General features: G+C 47.3%; 1 protein-coding gene across 1 annotated transcript in view; it reads left to right on the top strand.

The window, feature by feature from the left end:
• Positions 1-584: 584 nt before the first annotated feature.
• The window catches only part of LOC137519297 (tyrosinase-like), a 55,727-nt gene continuing 38,713 nt past the window's right edge, over positions 585-17,598 (top strand). The window contains exon 1 of the mRNA XM_068238243.1: positions 585-610. The gene's annotated coding sequence lies outside the window, so the exon portion shown is untranslated. The remainder of the gene's footprint in view (positions 611-17,598) is intronic.

Genomic DNA, 17,598 nt, shown 5'->3' with positions numbered 1-17,598 from the left:
GACTTCTCTGCAGTGCACATGATTTCTGTAGTGCAGAACTGCGCGGGCTTCTTTGAAATGCTGCCCCTCCCTCCACTTCTTATTGGACATTTGGAGCCACAACAGCAACAGCATTGGCTAGTCCTAAGCTGCTGCTGCTATTGGCCAAACTCCTGATCTGTGAGGAGAGGAGGGCGGGTCTAGTCTCTGCTCCGTGACAGGGAAAATTTGACATTTGTGCGGAAGAGGATTCTACCCCATCTTCAGCGTCTCCCCCTCTGCAATTGTGGAAGTTGGAACAGTCTGTCCAAATTACCGGGCAGATACATTGCCGGCAATAACATTTTTCCGGCAGCGGCTTTTTAATTGATTTTACGGCTGGGCCGGGGAGATACCGGCTGGGTGGCAACCCTAGCTGCAGAAGCCAGGTCAGCTTCCGGGTCGGCTTCCTGGTTGGCTTCCTGTGCACTCCACGGCGCGGGTCACGTGGTCCGGCTTACGTCATCAGGTCTGTACTGCGCAGGCGCAATACAGACCTGCCGAGGTCGGCTTCTGCAGTGGAGGACACCGGGAGCCACTTGAGCTGCGGTGAGGGCACAGGATGGCAGCCAGGGGCTGGAGAAAGCCACAGGTAAGTGGATTTTTTTTTTCTATTTGTGCTTGGACCTTCCTTTTAATCTCCTGAGCGTTACGCCGCTCAGGAGGCTTTGCCAGTTTGTGCCTCCCAAACAGGACAGTTTCTAGGCTAAAATGCACCCAGGGCGAGGGTGTGAAATTGTGACCCCCTCCTCCCCCCCGCGTGCAGAGCCAGGTATGGGTGTCTGCAGTATAGGTTAGCTAGGTCTAGTTGCACTCAGTATAGGTAGCTAGCTATAGGTCCCCATGGTATAGGTAGCCAGGCATAGGTGCCCCAGTATAGTTGCCACCAGTATAGGTTAGCCAGGTAGGTGCCTCCAGTAGAGGTAGCTGGTATAGTTGCCCACAGTATAGGTTAGCCAGGTAGGTGCCTCCAGTAGAGGTAGCTGGTATAGTTGCCCACAGTATAGGTTAGATAGGTAGGTGCCTTCAGTACAGGTTAGCTAGGTGGGTGCCTCTAATAGGGAGCCAGAATAGTTGCCCCCAGCATAGGTTAGTTAGGTATGTGTCTCCAATATTGGTAGCCAGTATAGTTGCCACCAGTATAGGCTAGCTAGGTAGGTAGGTGTCCCTAGTACAGGTTAGATTAGGTAGGTGCCCCCCAGTATAGGTTAGATTAGGTAGGTGCCCCCCAGTATAGGTTAGATTAGGTAGCTGACCCCCAGTATAGGTTAGATTAGGTAGCTGACCCACAGTATAGATTAGATTAGGTAGCTGCACCCCAGTATAGGTTAGATTAGGTAGGTGCCCCCAGTATAGGTTAGATAGGTAGCTGCCCCCCAGTATAGGTTAGATTAGCTAGGTGCCCCCCAGTATAGGTTAGGTTAGGTAGCTGACCCCCAGTATAGGTTAGATTAGGTAGCTGCCCCCCAGTTTAGGTTAGATAGGTAGCTGCCAGTAAAGGTTAGATTAGGTAGCTGCCCCTCGGTTTAGGTTAGATAGGTAGCTGCCCCCAGTATAGATTAGATAGGTAGCTGCCCCCAGTATAGGTTAAATTAGGTAGCTGCCCCTCCCCCCAGTATAGATTAGATAAGTAGCTTCCCCCGTAGGTAGGTAGGTAACCCCCCCCTTCCATAGTGGAGGGGGGAGCCAGCCGCGGGGAGGGCAGCCCGACCTCTCCCTCCCTTCCTCTCCGGGGCCGCCCTCCGTGCTCCCCCCTCCAATGCAATTGTATCAGGAAACGCTAGTCACAACTTACCTCCCTGCGTTCCACTCGCCGCTCACTAGCCGCTGGACTCCTCTCGGCATAAACGCTAATACACACGCTGCTTCCGGCTAAACAGGAAGCAGCGTGTGTATCAGCGTCTATACAGAGAGGAGTCCAGTGGCTAGTGAGCGGCGAGTGGAACGCAGGGAGGTAAGTTGTGACTAGCACTTCCTGATACAATTACTCTGCATCGGAGGGGGGAGCACGGAGGGCGGCCCTGGAGAGGAAGGGAGGGAGAGGTCGGGCTGCCCTCCCCGCTGCTGGCTCCCCCCTCCATTACAGCGCCCCCCTTGCCATTAGCGCTCAGGGCGCCCGCACGGCCCTAGAAACGGCCGTGCTCCCAAACTCCCCCAGAGATCCAATGGCTGAGAACCCTTTAGCTAGCCCTAGGCTAGCTAGTACAAATGCCAGGCACCCCCCGATCCCCACCGCTCCCCCGTTTATACATTACCCAGCCTGGATCCAGCAATCAGCGCTGCCTCCCCGCACTATGGGCAGGGGTGCAGCTAAGGTTTTTGTGGCCCCAAGCAGACTGTAGGAAGTGGCCCTAGCGTGCCGCGGCAAAAAATGGGTGTGGCTATCCCGCATAAGTGGGCGTGGCCATGACATGTGGGTGGAGCTGGAGGGCGGATTGGGGCGGGGCTGTTTGCGGGGAAAATGGATGTGGGGGTGAGGCGCACGCAGATGGATTTGGCCATGACATTGTATGGGCGGAGCTTAACCGTAGCACAGCAAATATAGCCAACTATGACCATTAAATAATAAATGCAGCAACAGTTACCCCAGACACCAGAAAATAAAAACGCAATTTGTGCAACATTTCAACAGAAAACAAACAGAATTTGGGCCACATTTCAGCAGAAATCAAACGCAATTAGGGCCACATTTCAGCAGAAATCAAACGCAATTTGGGCACATTTCAGCAGAAATCAAACGCAATTTGGGCACATTTTCAGCAGAAATCAAACGCAATTTGGGCCACATTTCAGCAGAAATCAAACGCAATTTGGGCACATTTTCAGCAGAAATCAAACGCAATTAGGGCACATTTTCAGCAGAAATCAAACGCAATTAGGGCACATTTTCAGCAGAAATCAAACGCAATTAGGGCACATTTTCAGCAGAAATCAAATGCAATTAGGGCACAGTTCAGCAGAAATCAAACGCAAATAGGGCACAGTTCAGCAGAAATCAAACGCAATTAGGGCACATTTTCAGCAGATATCAAACGCAATTAGGGCACATTTTCAGCAGAAATCAAACGCAATTTGGGCACAGTTCAGCAGAAATCAAACGCAATTAGGGCACATTTTCAGCAGATATCAAACACAATTAGGAAACAGTTCAGCAGAAATCTAACGCAATTAGGGCACATTTTCAGCAGATATCAAACGCAATTAGGGCCACATTTTCAGCAGAAATCAAACACAATTAGAGAACAGTTCAGCAGAAATCAAACATAATTAGGGCACATTTTCAGCAGAAATCAAACGCAATTTGGGCACAGTTCAGCAGAAATCAAACGCAATTAGGGCACATTTTCAACAGATATCAAACGCAATTAGGGCACATTTTCAGCAGAAATCAAACACAATTACGGAACAGTTCAGCAGAAATCGAACGCAATTAGGGCACATTTTCAGCAGATATCAAAGCAATTAGGGCCACATTTTCAGCAGAAATCAAACACAATTAGGGAACAGTTCAGCAGAAATCAAACACAATTAGGGCACATTTTCAGCAGAAATCAAACACAATTAGGGCACATTTTCAGCAGAAATCAAACACAATTAGGGCACAGTTCAGCAGAAATCAAACACAATTAGGGCACAGTTCAGCAGAAATCAAACACAATTAGGGCACAGTTCAGCAGAAATCACACAATTAGGGAACAGTTCAGCAGAAATCAAACACAATTAGGGCACATTTTCAGAGCTGCAAAAAGAAAAGAATTTACTCACCGGGCAGTGGCACTGGCAGAAGTCTTCTCTCCCCGTCTCCTCTCCTGGCCGGCTCCTCAGGCGCGCAGTTCCCACGGATCTCCCTCCCTCCTCCAATCTCCCGCGCTGATTGAATCAGGGCTACGGGAAGATGGCCACCCGAAGCCCTGTACTGGAGGCATATAAATAGTCTCCAGAGCAGGGCTTCGGTCGGCGGCCATCTTCCCGTAGCCCTGCCCTGCTCTGCTCTGCCTGCCAGGACGTCACTGAGCCGCCGAGGCCCCTACGATCTTGAGGCCCCAAGCGACCGCTTGGTTCGCTTTATGCCTCGCGGCGCCCCTGACTATGGGGAGGATCGCACATGACATCATGACGTCGCCGATGTCATGACGTCGCCGATGTCATGACGTCATGACGTCGCCGATGTCATGACGTCATGACGTCGCCGATGTCATGACGTCATGCGCTAACCCGATCCTCCCCATAGAGAGACCGAAGCTGTGCAGGGAGGCTGCACGATCGCTGGATCCGGGGGAATAATGTATAAACGGGGAAGTGGCGGGCATCGGGTTGTGCTGGGCATTTGTACTAGCCTAGTGCTAGCTAAAGGTTTTCCGCCATTGGATCATATTTATACTGCATGGGGGACTCATGGGGCCAGGAAGCGGTATGCCCAACACAGTGTCAGGCATACCACTAAGGAGGTTAAGCTGGCATTGTACTTTCCAGCGTCCAAGGCCCAATTCCATCCCCTACAGCATAGATCAAAGAAGTAGTACATGCTCTGTCCACTCACGCTCCCTGTAATTTTGCACTTCTGCCCTGATGTGCACAGCAGCATGTAGTGTTCTGGGCATACTTCAGAAATTACACTCCTGTATTAGCAACACTTGTCAAGGAGAGATGAGGCCAGAGAGGGATGATTTATTATGACATGTGGACTCTTATCTCTCAAAGTCCTGCCACCCATCTACTTTTAACAACCAAGGCCATGGCCTTTGTGGCCTTCTCAGAAATTCGACTAGTCCCAGTGCATGAATACCCATTACCTGACATCATATAGTGGTTAGAAAGTTTGGTATGAATCCTGTTTGGCTTTTACTGAGCGAGGAGACCCAATTATCTTTCCTGAGCACCAGGAAACCCGAAAAGACAAAAGCAGAAGACCAGGAGCCAATAGCGCATGTCGAACCACAAGTGTGATTAGATGTATAATAATTAGTTACACTCACATGTCGGCTCGGGTTGCATGGAATAAAACCACCAAATACCTATGGAGGAAAACAAGCACTTCATTTGTTGAGGCAACACCGTAAGATAGCTGCACTGATTCTATAACTTCTGTTGTCACCTAGTGGCCAAAAGAGCTACAAATGACATCAGCCATCAGGGTACAGTTTTTTCATGTAGAATCTCTGTCCACCCACACTGCTTCTCAGCCTACCCTTGATCGTTATAAGACATGCCTCCGGGAGACTGGAGAATACAGTTTTTTCACATTGAATTTCCACCCACATTGTCTACCCACCGCCACTGCTCCACCTATCCTTGATTGCTATCAGACACACCTCCTGGACACTAAGGAGTGAGCAGCTGTCGGTCACTGAAAGGGATCATGGGAAGAGTAGTCTTGTGTCCCAACAGGCAGTTGACACAGGAGGCAGCACTAACCCCTCCCAATAGTTCTGCTGCTGGGAAAGTGCAGTGGGACTAAAATTGAATTATAAGGATATTCAAATGTATTTAAAGGTATCCTCAAGTTTTTAAAATAACTAAGGTGACCATAATTAGAGGAAGCCTCAGACAAACAATACATGGAGTGCAGAATTATTAGGCAAGTTGTATTTTTGAGGAAACATTTTATTATTGAACAACAACCATGTTCTCAATGACCCCAAAAACTCATTAATATCAAAGCTGAATATTTTTGAAAGTAGTTTTTAGTTTGTTTTTAGATTTAGCTATTTTAGGGGGATATCTGTGTGTGCAGGTCACTATTACTGTGCATAATTATTAGGCAACTTAACAAAAAACAAATATATACCCATTTCAATTGTTTACCATTGAAACCAATGTAACAACTCAACATTCACAAATATACATTTCTGACATTCAAAAACAAAACAAAAACAAATCAGTGACCAATATAGCCACCTTTCATTGCAAGAACACTCAACAGCCTGCCATCCATGGATTCTGTCAGTGTTTTGATCTGTTCACCATCAACATTGCGTGCAGCAGCAACCACAGCCTCCCAGACACTGTTCAGAGAGGTGTACTATTTTCCCTCCTTGTAAATCTCACATTTTATGATGGACCACAGGTTCTCAATGGGGTTCAGATCTGGTGAACAAGGAGGCCATGTCATTAGTTTTTCTTCTTTTATCTTTTATACCCTTTCTTGCCAGCCACGCTGTGGAGTACTTGGACGCGTGTGATGGAGCATTGTCCTGCATGAAATCACGTTTTTCTTGAAGGATGCAGACTTCTTCCTGTACCACTGCTTGAAGAAGGTGTCTTCCAGAAACTGGCAGTAGGACTGGGAGTTGAGCTTGACTTCATCCTCAACCCGAAAAGGCCCCACAAGCTCATCTTTGATGATACCAGCCCAAACCAGTACTCCACCTCCACCTTGCTGGCGTCTGAGTCGGACTGGAGCTCTCTGCCCTTTACCAATCCAGCTACGGGCCCATCCATCTGGCCCATCAAGACTCTCATTTCATCAGTCCATAAAACCTTAGAAAAATCAGTCTTGAGATGTTTCTTGGCCCAGTCTTGACGTTTCAGCTTGGGTGTCTTGTTCAGTGGTGGTCGTCTTTCAGCCTTTCTTACCTTGGCCATGTCTCTGAGTATTGCACACCTTGTGCTTTTGGGCACTCCAGTGATGTTTCAGCTCTGAAATATGGCCAAACTGGTGGCAAGTGGCATCTTGGCAGCTGCACGCTTGACTTTTCTCAGTTCATGGGCAGTTATTTTGCGCCTTGGGTTTTCCACACGCTTCTTGCGACCCTGTTGACTATTTTAAATGAAACGTTTGATTGTTTGATGATCACGCTTCAGAAGCTTTGCAATTTTAAGAGTGCTGCATCCCTCTGCAAGATATCTCACTATTTTTGACTTTTCTGAGCCTGTCAAGTCCTTCTTTTGACCCATTTTGCCAAAGGAAAGGAAGTTGCCTAATAATTATGCACACCTGATATAGGGTGTTGATGTCATTAGACCACACCCCTTCTCATTACAGAGATGCACATCACCTAATATGCTTAATTGGTAGTAGGCGTTCAAGCCTATACAGCTTGGAGTAAGACAACATGCATAAAGAGGATGATGTGGTTAAAATACTAATTTGCCTAATAATTCTGCACTCCCTGTATGAGTGGAAGGGGAGGACTGTAATGTGTATGAAAGATCTTCTAGAGGTGAGGAAGGTACACATTTTTTTTTTGTGGAAGATCAGAGAGAAGATATTTCAGCAGCTGAACCAAGCACACTGGTCCGATTAGTGCCATAAAGTGTAGTGTATTTTTATTTAATTCTTTGAAAAACTTTAACCTGCTGGGCGTTCTGATTCCTGCGGCCGTACAGCCGCGGGAGTTTTTTTTTCGCCCATTTTTTTTTAATCATGTAGCTAGCCTAGCGCTAGCTACATGATTGGCTGCTCCCTGCGGCATCCCCCCAGTGTCTCCGATCGCCGCCGGCGTGAAGTCCCATCCGGAAATCCCGTTCTGAACGAAGTGACGTCATCGATGTCATGACGTCACAGGGACTCCCGATCCACCCCCCAGCGCTGACTGGCACTGATTGGCCAGGCTGCACAGGGGTCCCGGGGGGCCCTCTTTCGCGTCGGGTAGCGGTGGATAGGCGGCAAGCGGCATTGATCGAATTAAACATGCAGCTAGCAAAGTGATAGCTGCGTGTTTGAAAAAAAAAATATTCAAATTGGCCCAGCAGGGCCTGAGCGGTGACCTCGTCCAGAACGCTAGGGAGCAGTGGCGTAACAATAGGCCCTGCAGCCTCTGCTCCCGCAGGGGGGCCCTGCCCCCCCCTGGGGCCCACTCGGGGCCGTTTTGTGGGGGCTGGAGGGGTGGCAGCATGAGGGGAAAGCCTTGGCCACAGTCGGCAGGGAGAGGGGAAGTTCCCCCCCTCTCCCTCACCTCGGGGCTCTCCCCTCTGCGCTCCCCTCCAGCTAGTTACAGTGTGTGGGCAGCGGGCAGCGGCGGGCAGATACAAACCTTCTTCCGTGCGTTCCATCGCAGACTCCTCGCTCTAGCGGCTGATGTCACTTCCGGAAGAGGTAGTTAATCAGCTCTGTTGCAACACTAATTACCTCACTTGTGTATGCTTGTGGTTTCCTGCAAAATATGTACTGTTGGTGGGCCTTGAGGACAGGATTGGGGAACACTGCATAGCCCATATTCAATTAAGTTTTTCTCATGAGTTTTCTCCTAGGAGATAATTTTTCATCTCTTTAAAGGAATACTTAGATTAAAAAAAAAAATGATTTTTACTCACCTGGGGCATCCCTCAGCCCCCTGAAGCTGTATGGTGCCCTCGCAGCCTCGCTCCGATCCTCCTGTCTCCGCCTGTGGCTACTTCCGGGTTCGGCGACAGCTGCCGACAGGCTGGGAACGCGAGTGATTCTCCGCGTTCCCAGCCGCTATATCACCCTCTATGCTGCTATAGCATATATGTTATACGCTATAGCAGCATAGAGGGTGATATAGCGGTTGGGAACGCGGAGAATCACTCGCGTTCCCAGCCTGTTGGCGGCTGTCGCCGAACCCAGAAGTAGCCGCAGGTGGGGACAGGAGGATCGGAGCGAGGCTGTGAGGGCACCATACAGCTTCAGGGGGCTGAGGGATGCCCCAGGTGAGTAAAAATCAATTTTTTTTTTACTTAAGTATTCCTTTATCCACTTCACTTTGAAGGGTTTTCCCCCTTAAAAAATCAGAGCAAGTTTCACCTGTCAGCACTCCTTCCATTCATTCACCTATAACTTTATTACTACTTATCACAACAAGCAATCTATATCTTATTTTTTTCATCACCAATTAGGCTTTATTTGGGGGGTACTTTTTGCTAAGAATTATTTTATTCTATAAATGTTTTATCAGGAAAAAAATTATTATTATTTCTCAGTTTACGGCCATTATAGTTTTTAATAATACATTCTACCATAATATTTTATTTGCCCATTTGTCCTGGTCATTGTTCAAAATTTTTCCCTAGTACAATGTATGATGCCAATATGTCATTTGGAAATAAAGGTGCATTTTTTCAGTTTTGCGTCCATCCCTGATTACAAGCCCATAATTTATCAAGTAACAGCATATATACACTCTTGACATACATATTTAAAAAGTTCAGTCCCTAAGGTAATTATTTATGTAATTTTTTTTTTTTTGTAATTTTTTTTTCAACTATTGGGGAGTGTGGGAGGTCAGGGGTTAATTTAAAAGGTAAAAATAAGGTAAAAATAGGTACTTTATTGAAAAAAAAATGCAGATGTAATTTTAGTATTTGGCCACAAGAAGTCCTCGGAAGTGTCTTCCCTATGCGTAGTATTACTACGCAAACAGGAAGCACTGCGTGGGCGACCTTGTCTCATAGACGGCTGCAGTCATTCACTCGGGGACTTAGATCAATGAATGGGAACAGTGTTCCCATTCATTGATCTATCGGCTAACGATCGGCGGCAGTAACGAGTGGGAGAGGGCGTGTGGGGGCGAGCGCTAACGCGCGGCATGGAGGGACAGTTATGGCATTTTACAGGTACGTAGTTACTCGTCCCGGGGAAGGGGAGGTGGTTAAAATAATTTTTTAGCACTTTCTATTGAAAAAGTACCAAAAACTATTTGGAAATTAATATCAAAATTATATTCAGTATTTTCTTGCTTGCTGGTTGTTTAAAAAGCATTTTATTTAGAAGGTATGACCATATCACCTAGGAGAAAACATAAAACATAAATTGCATATGGGCCTGTGTTGTCATTGGCTGGAGGTTCCTGAGGGTTTCATGAGTGAAAGGAACATGTACATGTAAAATCAATTTAACTTTTTGTCGGAAACATTTAACAATAAAATGTATTTGACTTGACAACAGTGTAATTTTCGGTTGTATGAAAAAAAAAATTGAATTAGGTTTTGTTCATTTGAGAAATTTGTTCTTAAGTGTATCGGAGAACTGTGGATTGGGAAAGTAAAAAAAATCAATTTGTCCAGAAACGTAATGGTGTGTGGTATGTTGCATAAAAATTCTTTTAACCAAATAATTTATATGGTCAAATTCAAGATGAAAGAAACTATTTGTGGTAGAAGTGAAAAAGACAACAGTAATGAAGAATGTGATCACTGTAATACATGTGTAACGGTCCGCTCTGCTGTCTGCACAGACAGACAGCTTTTTGACCATTTTGTAGGTCTGAGTTCTGCAGGTCCCTGGAAAGGAGACCTGTCTTCACTCTGCAAGTTTCAGAGTTGCTCTGCTGGTGAGGAATTTGCATCTACTTGTCATGCAAATTGCTTAGCTGCTTCCTTTGATGGCTTGCAGTATAAATACCGTTTGCTCCCAGAATTCCCTGCTGGTCATAGAGGTTTGTTCCTGCTAACTTACCTGGCGTCTCAGCCTTTGCTAATTGTTTGCCAAGATTATCTTAGAGTAATTCCTTGGGAGTGTACTAGCATTCCTTCTAGCATAGTCAGGTTGTAATTATCTGTATCGCCTTGTCTGTGTATCTGTTGTGATTGTCTTGTCGCCAGCGGCAGTCGACAGGAAATCGTTCTGTCTGTTGGGATCGCATTCGCCCTAACGGTAGTGGCGGTGGTTCCTTCTGTACTTTGTCTGGGAGTGTAGGCCAGAGCTGCCGTTGCTACTGGTTACTCCTTCTGTCTGTCTTGTGTGGAACGAACGCTTGCTGTAGGCTCGGTGAGGTAACCGTTTAGCAAGCGTTTGCGTTCTCTATTCATTTTCGTGTTTCATTGGTTAGTTAGGGTTGGCGCGTTTTGTCTCTGTTGCGCTTTTCGTGCAGAGACCGCGCCATTAGCGTGTTTTGTTGCTGTTGCGCTTTTTGTGCGGCGACCGCGCTTAGCGAGTGCGTTTGTTATTTTCCTTTGGTGTTCTGATCATTGTTGTTTGCTGTGTCTTTCTCGCTACACTTGTGCTCTGTCTCTACTCGGTCTTGTGTCACTGTTGGCAATCGCCACTCTTGCGATTGCGTTCCCACTTGGTTTCCGCTGTTGTGTGTGACTAGATTGGTGGACACACATACATTCTGTCTCTGTGCTCACTTTCTCTCTACAGGTGCATTGCACCAAAAAATCTATGCATGTTCCTGATCCCAACCCGTATGAGTGTTTCTTTGATATAGGATTGTTTGAGCCTCCATTCGCTCCATGGGAGATTGGGGCTTTGATTGAGGAGTTTGATTGGAAGGCATTTTGCGATTTTTACATCGCAAAAAGCGAAGAGATTCTTAATGCTTGTATGGATTCTGTGTGTGAGTGAATCTGATGAATGTAACAAATGTTTTGTGGATCCGGTGATTTGTGTGTGGCAGACGATTTTGGATGAATTGCACACACACCAATCAATTGACTCCAATAAAGAGACCCCGTTATCAGATGATTGTTCCTGCCTTTCTGGGGTAAAGCAAGTGAGTTTAAACACTGTGCGATCGGAAAGGAATGAGTGTACTAATGTGGTTGACACCTGTGTGAATTCTGAGAGATTCTCTCCTGCTTGTGTGGAGTTTGAATCTATGCAAAATAGTGCCTGTTTCTCAGGTGTTCCTGCAGATTGTGATCGGCATGAATGTGTCAGTTTTGTCAAAGATATGTGGGATCCCTTGTCATTTAGAAACAGATCTTTTTCTCCCAGTGATTCTTTAAGATCTTCCATCTATGATCCTGCTATGGGGAAAATTCCTAAACCATGCAGCCTCAAGAGTAATGTTAATATGACTAATAAAGTTTCTCATGTTGTGGTCACAACCTCTTCTGCAAATAAATCTATATCTTGCTCTGTTCACACCTGTAAAGGCACGTTGCCAGATGACAGTTGTTCCAGTGTTTCTGTCTTGAACACTTTACAGTCTGGTCCACAGATTGTGGAGGCTTGCGCTTTGGAAGCGTCAGTTTCACAACCTAAAGCGATCTTGGATTCGCAAATTTTGCGTTCTGACTCCTCGAATTCGACATTGTTAGCCGAGTCTAAGGGTGAGACAGCGCTTTGGTTTTGCGAATCTGATACTGAGGGATCTTTGCTTGGTCCAGTGAATGTTTCTGTGAGCCTGCCCTGGACCATGAATAAAACTATGATGTCCACTCGCATTGACATTTGTGAGTCCCTTTCTTGCTCTGAGGAAAGTACTGACTTTCCACCCTGTACTCTGGATGAGTTAATGTTGCCTTGCAATAAATCTCCTGCAGGGAGCCCAGAGGCTCGTCTAGGTATTGCAGCTAATGTCATCTGTTTTTCTGCCTGTAGTGAAACTAGACTCAGGGAGTCAGTGTTGGTTTCACTAGATATTCCTGTGCATCCTGTTCATGAAGATGAAATTCAGTCCCAGCGTATGGTAAAACCATCCCGGGGACCTCTACCCTGTCCGCAGAATGTATTTGATGTTCTGGAGGTCTCCGAGTTCCTTCCAAAGGGTGCAGAACTTTTAGGAGGTGCCTCCTGCCCCGCAGGGCCGTTTGAGGTATTGCCCACTTCAGTAGGCATTGCTACTATACTGACTACTTTTGCATCTCTTGTGGAGCTTCAGTCATGGATAGTCAATGATGAGTTCTGGTTGGATACAATTACAGTCACAGAGACTTCTATATCTTCTTTTGAAAGTCCAGTACTTGTGACCACTACTCGTGATGATTCTCTGCCCGGTCCTGGTTTTGGTCTTGTCGTGACAGACTCTGAGGTTGGCAGTTCCTCGACATGTCCTGAGGATTCTCCTGTGCTAGTGTACCCCGATGCGCTCTGTGAGCCAGAATGCCCAAGTGTGTCTCGGTTACAAGCATGCTGAGATGCTTCCTTGGTGGAGACATATTCTGATATTGTCTGCCTGCCTGCATGTCCAGAAGTGGTCCTTGAAAGCCCTGATCTTGATGGTTGTCCTGGTAATCTTGAATCCGGAATTATCATAGGTTTCTTAGGGGTTCTTGATAGTTCTCCATGTGGGCCTGGTGAGCGTTCTGGCCTCTTGGGATCTCTGCGGAGCTTCAAAGCGTTCTGGGAGAGATGTTTCTTGGTGCCCTGGATGGGATCAACAGTGGCTTCTCTGTTGAAAGAGACACTTCAAATGGGTATTGTGGCAGATTTGGTATTTTTGGACGGTGTGAGGATCCGCTCGGCTGCCTGCGCAGGCAGGCAGCTTTTTGACCACTGTTCAGGTCTGCATTCTGCAGGTCTCTGGAAGAGAGACCTTTTGTCAGTTTTGCAGCTTGCTGCTGAGGAATTTGCATACGTTTGTCATGTAGATTGCCTAGCCACATCCTTTGTAGGCTTGCTCTATATATACCATGTGATATCACAGATCTGGGCTGGTCATAAGGGTTAGTCCTGTGAAACACTCTTGGAGTGTCAGCCTTGCTCATTGTTTAAAGATTAGCTTAGAGTAATTCCTGGGACTGCACTAGGCAGGTTCCCTAGTGCAGTTAGGATTGCATATCTGTTTTGTTTGTCTGTTGCGATTGTCCTGTCCCTGCGGTGGTCGACAGGAGATCGTTCTGACCTTTGTTCTTGGAGTATAGCTGGAGCAGCGGTTGCTACCAGCTATCTCATCTGCCTGTCTAGCTTGGATCGCACTCGCCTTGCGCTAGTGCTGTGGATCCTTCTGTTCTGTCTTCCTGGATCACACTAGCCTCTTGCGCTAGTGCTGTAGATCCTATCTCTCACTTATTCCTGTTTTCGTGTATCTGTCTTGTCTGCTACGAACGCTTGCTGGAGGCTCGGTGAGGTAACCGTTAAGCAAGCGCTAGCGTCCTCTGTTTTATGTTTGTCTGTCGGTGGTTTGTTAGGCGTGCTTGTCTCTGTTGTGCTTAACACGCAGAGACCGCGCATAAACGCATGCACTGTTGCGAATGAGTGCGGTGTTCGCGTTTAGTTAGCATTTGTTATTTTCCTTATCTTCTCATTGTATATTTGCTGTGCCTTTGCTACTCTCGTGCTCTGCCTTGCTGTAGCCTTGTGTCACCTCTGGCAATCGCCTCTCTCGCGATTGCGTTCCTACTTCATATCTGCTGTTGTGTATGCACCGTCGCGGGTTGGCGACTAGTTAGGTGCACACACATACAATCTGTCCCTTTGCTCAATCTCATTCACAATCGCTTCTCAGGCGATTGCGTTCTCACTCAGTTTCCTTGGTTGTGTGTCCGCCGTCGCAGGTTGGCGGCTAGATTGGTGGACATACATACATTCCTCATCTGTGCTTATTCGGTCTGGTCCGCTATCTCCGGCGATTGCCTTCTCACTTTATCTTGCCCTGCGTTACTTCCCTTCGTGCAATTCCTGTCTGGCGTGTGTGGCAGGGCAGAGGAGCTGTTCCTCTGCACTCCACAGCTCCACCTGCCGACAGGAATTTCCCTCTACAGGTGCATTGCACCTTTTGCTGGGTTCCCTCAAATTATACGCTTGTGGAAGATTTCCGCAGTATCAGCGCACGCCCTGTGCGCTGATCACGGAGAGAATTCCACAATCGTTACAGTCGGTCCCTGGAAGGTGGTGGGTATTGCTTGGAGGGTGTCGATGGGTTCTTCTCTGGCATTCACAGTTCTGATGGCTGTTACGCTGAGACTTGTAGAACTGATGGGCATGTTTCGGTGGTTTCTGCTTCCAACGAGGTCGGTTTCGGGTGAATTGACTCTGGAATTGGGCCTTGTCGGGCTGACCCGACCTTCATGAGTGTTCAGTCAGGTTTTTTTGAGTTTTGAGAGACGTCTGGAAGCCGTCTCTAGAGGGGGGGGGGGGGGGGGGGGGGGGGGGTTCTGTAATGGTCCGCTCTGCTGTCTGCACAGACAGACAGCTTTTTGACCATTTTGTAGGTCTGAGTTCTGCAGGTCCCTGGAAAGGAGACCTGTCTTCACTCTGCAAGTTTCAGAGTTGCTCTGCTGGTGAGGAATTTGCATCTACTTGTCATGCAAATTGCTTAGCTGCTTCCTTTGATGGCTTGTAGTATAAATACCTTTTGCTCCCAGAATTCCCTGCTGGTCATAGAGGTTTGTTCCTGCTAACTTACCTGGAGTCTCAGCCTTTGCTAATTGTTTGCTTAGATTGCAAAACAGGAAAGGACCGGCAACATCCACACACAATGAGCCAAAGGGAGTCAGGAACCTGTAAGCTCAGCAACCGGTAGAGAAGAAAGAAAGTTCCGCTGCACCAATGGCTGGGTGAAAAAAGATTCTCCGTTTATTAATACATCAGTGGGTACAAAAAGGTTAAAAAAGCTCACGCGTATCGGAGCTCATGGCCCCTTAATCACCCAGCCATTGGTGCAGCGGAACTTTCTTTCTTCTCTACTGTTTGCTAAGATTATCTTAGAGTAATTCCTTGGGAGTGCACTAGCATTTCTTCTAGCGTAGTCAGGTTGTAATTATCTGTATCGCCTTGTCTGTCTATCTGTTACGATTGTCTTGTCGCCAGCAGCAGGCGACAGGAAATCGTTCTGTCTGTTGGGATCGCATTCGCCCTAGCGGTAGTGGCGGTGGTTCCTTCTGTACTCTGTCTGGGAGTGTAGGCCAGAGCTGCCGTTGCTACTGGTTACTCCTTCTGTCTGTCTTGTCTGGAACGAACGCTTGCTGTAGGCTCGGTGAGGTAACCGTTTAGCAAGCGTTCGCGTTCTCTATTCATTTTCGTGTTTCATTGGTTAGTTAGGGTTGGCGCGTTTTGTCTCTGTTGCGCTTTTTGTGCAGAGACCGCTCCATTAGCGTGTTTTGTTGCTGTTGCGCTTTTTGTGCGGCGACCGCGCTTAGCGAGTGCGTTTGTTATTTTCCTTGGCGTTCTGATCATTGTTATTTGCTGTGTCTTTCTCGCTACACTTGTGCTCTGTCTCTACTCGGTCTTGTGTCACTGTTGGCAATCGCCACTCTTGCGATTGCGTTCCCAACTGGTTTTCTGCTGTTGTGTGTTCACCGTCGCCGGGTGGCGACTAGATTGGTGGACACACATACATTCTGTCTCTGTGCTCACTTTCTCTCTACAGGTGCATTGCACCAAAGCTGGGTTCTGTCGTTTTATACGCTTGTGGAGGACTTCCGCAGTGTCAGCACACATCTAATGTGCTGACCACGGAGATAATTCCACAATCGTTACAACATGTACGTTTTTGAGAAAAATTGATGGGGAATTAGATTTGTGAACACAAGACCAAACTATATTGGTTATGAGTAATCAGAAACAGGCAAGTCTCCTAAATTTTTAAGTACAGACTAGCTAGCAAGCTCATGGTGAAACAGAACTCATTGGAGTGTGTAAGGGGCTACAATGGTCCTAAAAGCCCCCTTACTAAGATGTTAAGAAAAACAAAACTTGACTTTCTTAAAACAGAAAGAATTTGTGATAATTCAGGTTGGAGTGAGCTTGAGATGTCTCCCAGTGCATCACTGCAGAATATATGCAATTTTTAAGTACACATAGAAAGCAAACAGTATCCTAACATGTTGCAATGATGCATGCAAAAGACAGCTCTTTTTATATACCGTATTTTTCTGACTATAAGACCAGGGAAAAAATATACTAATATTTTGCAAAAAGGGTGTGTGCTCAAACAACTAGTGAACCCTTCAGTTTCTGAGCAGTGAGAGTGCTTGGAGCTCTGTTGGCCCCCATTTTCCTGGGATCCTGGGGTGGGGGGCCTCCACGTGGCGATCCTGGATAAGTGCTAATTGCTGCGCGAACTAATCCCTTGCAGGGCAAAAATTTTGCGGTGAGTTAGTTGGCATAACCCTGCATATCCTAGCATGCGAAAGCAAATGCAGATTTGCTTGAGCAGTGTCTCATGAATAAGCTAATTAGGCCTTATCTGCAAAGCCAGGTATATAAGGGTTCACTTGTTGTTTGAGCACACACCCTCTTTGCAAAAAATATACTAAACCTGGTGCATTCCATGTTCCAGGAGTGTCTTGTAGATGTTCTCCCCCCTAATTACTGTGTCCGCCTCCGGTCCCCCATGTTATCCTCCTCCTGTGCCCCTTGTTATCCTCCTCCTGACCCCCAGTGTTCTCCTCCTGTCCCCCTCGGTGTCCTCCTCCTGTCCCCCAGTGTCCTCCTCTGTGTCCCCAGTGTTCTCCTCTGTGTCCTTCTTTTGTGTCCTCCTCTGTGTCCCATCTTTGTGTCCCCCTCTGTGACCCCCCTTTGTGTCTTCCTCCGTGTTCCCCCTTTGAGTCCTCCTCCTTGTCCCCTTGGTGTCTTGCTTGCTCCCCCTGTTTAATTAGAAGCAGCCTCGTGCATCCTTCACCTGACCCAAGGGTACCAGCGGCGATCAGCTGCTTCTCCTCGCTGCACTCCCCAGCATCCGCTCCCTGTATGTGATGTAATTAGACCTGAGGGTGCCCGTGGCGAACAGCTTCTCCTCTCTCATTCACTCCTTCAATGACGAAACCAGGAATTACCGGCACTAGGAGGAAGGAGTGAGCAAGAGAGGAGCCACTGTTCGCTGCGGGTGCCCTCGGATCAGGCGAGTGATGCACGAAGCTGCTGGTAACTACACACGGGGAGATGAGGAGGATTCCGGGGACTGCAGGGAGTCCTCGACATCAAAGCAGGTTGGTGGTTGGTATCGTCAGGCGATCATATGTCAGGGACTCCCAGTATTTAGACAATAAGGTGAAGGGACATTTTCTCCC

The sequence above is a fragment of the Hyperolius riggenbachi genome, chromosome 5, assembly GCF_040937935.1.
Source record: "Hyperolius riggenbachi isolate aHypRig1 chromosome 5, aHypRig1.pri, whole genome shotgun sequence".
NCBI lineage: Eukaryota > Metazoa > Chordata > Amphibia > Anura > Hyperoliidae > Hyperolius > Hyperolius riggenbachi.
Note: the sequence above shows the minus strand (reverse complement) of the source record. Positions and strands in the feature narration are given on the sequence as shown.